The 2,059-nt window shown below is 43.2% G+C and overlaps 1 pseudogene; it reads right to left on the minus strand.

The window, feature by feature from the left end:
* Positions 1 to 511: 511 nt before the first annotated feature.
* LOC118707835 lies at positions 512 to 1,839 on the minus strand (annotated as a pseudogene).
* Positions 1,840 to 2,059: the final 220 nt, after the last annotated feature.

Genomic DNA, 2,059 nt, shown 5'->3' on the forward strand with positions numbered 1-2,059 from the left:
CAGCATAACTAAGATATGTATGCAAGGCTAAGAGCTACTGTCTGACATTCAGCATATAGCAACCTCGTTCTCAAGGTTTTACTAGGCCAATCGAGAAAAACTGTGGCCCTCACTGATTTGGCTCAATGAATAGAGCATCAGCCTGCGGATTCAAGGGTCCCAGGTTCGATTCTGGTCAAGGGCATGTACTTGGTTGTGGGCACATCTCCAGTAGGGGGTGTGCAGGAAGCAGCTGATCGATGTTTCTAAATCTCTATCCCTCTCCCTTTCTTTCTGTAAAAATCAATTAAAAAAAATAAATTTTATATATATATATATATATATATATATATATATAAAATTTATTTTTTTAATTGATATTTATATAAATATATATATATTTAAAAAAAGAAAAAGAAAAACTGAACAGAAACATCAGACACAGAAGGGCCATTCCTGGGTGATCTTTAACTCTTCCCTCCCCACCCCACCAAATGGAGGCAAGTTAACACAGATTTTTTAAAAGGTATACTAAAATGAAAATTTCTAAGAGAAAGTGTCTTCTTTAGGACATGAAGAAATAATCTGTGGGCTATAATAAAACTGTATGTATGTTGTCTGTGACCTCTGCAGTCATTTGCCTGAATTCCCACCTGGGAGTTCATGAAGTGATGGGGCTGAAGTCATTGGGGGATGTTAGCGGTACATATGGCAGTGTCTCGGGTTGGGGAATTTAAGAATGAGAACACAAATAGAACAGGATAAACAAAAGGATGGGATGATCAAGATTAATGGGGGCTCTAACTGGATCCACTTTGCCATTGTTCCCACCCTCCCAGGCCTTCAATAATCACGACACTTCAGGAATGCACCATGCAGATATGATTAAACAGTATACCACCCAGAAATGATTTGTAAAATATTGCCTCTCCTTTGCTCTCTGCCTTCAGCATACTCCCCAGAGTAGTACAGGCAGGGAAGACCTAACTATTAGGAGGAATCCCTAAAACGTTTTCAGAGTAGAATTCCATCTAGTCCCAGAAGGTCCTTTTCTTAAGGGTTTAGGGAAACTAAAGACTGCAATTTTATTAGATTCATTGATGTTTGGAGCAAATTCAGCTCCAGGAGCTGCATGGTTGAATTGCCTGCCCCTATTCCTTCCATTGGAGCAGCATGGCCAAAGTGTTCAGTAGTTGGTGGCATCAATCCCAAGGTTCCATCTGGCATCATAGTGGCAGGTCCTGGAGGAGCTGTGATGCCAGCAGGCACAGGAGCAAGGGGCATGGCACCTCTGTTGTTTATATCTTTCATAGCCATCTGGCCCATCTTGTATTTCCTGCTCTCTCACATCAGGGAAGGTCCCCTTCCCTTGAATCCTTCCATTGTTGCCACGTGTCTTTGTCACTGTGCCTGTGTTCCTCCTGCCTGAGCTTCGATTGCTTTTGAACTTCTTGGTTGTGTAGCTCTTCCATCCTCCAAAGTTCTTGATGCCTCATTAGCATGGCAGCAGCCTCCATCTCCATCTCCAGTTTTTCACAAGCTTCCTTGATGCAGTCCACGTGGTCCTGCTGCTGTTTCTCCATTTCAATGGCATACTCATGCTCAAAAGAGCCAACCTGTGCAGATCTATGTGGCTGCTTCCCTCTCTTTGTGAAATTGCTTGTTCCTTATGACCAGCTTCTCTGGAAGTCCCTCTTCATCATCTAACTGGTCCATGGGCTCCACAGTCACAAACTGAGGAAATGTGGTTAGCAGGAAGGAGCTTGCTCTCCAGAGCATCTGTCCAGAGCTTTCTGAGCAGCTGGTTTCCCTGAGAATTCAACAATGCCTTTTCCATGTCCAGCCAGCATGGCTCAGTGGTTGAGCGTCCACCTATGAACCCGGAGGTCACGGTTCGATTCCTGGTCAGGGCATATGCCTGGGTAATGGGCTCAATCCCCAGTGGGGGGCATGCAGGAGGTAGCCAATCAATGGTTTTCATCTTTAATGTTCCTCTCTCTGAAAAATCAACAAAAATATTAAAAAAAACAAAACAAAAAAACAATAGTGTTACCTCTGATATCAGTGTAGCAAGAGTTTA

The sequence above is a fragment of the Pipistrellus kuhlii genome, unplaced genomic scaffold (assembly GCF_014108245.1).
Source record: "Pipistrellus kuhlii isolate mPipKuh1 unplaced genomic scaffold, mPipKuh1.p scaffold_m20_p_6, whole genome shotgun sequence".
NCBI lineage: Eukaryota > Metazoa > Chordata > Mammalia > Chiroptera > Vespertilionidae > Pipistrellus > Pipistrellus kuhlii.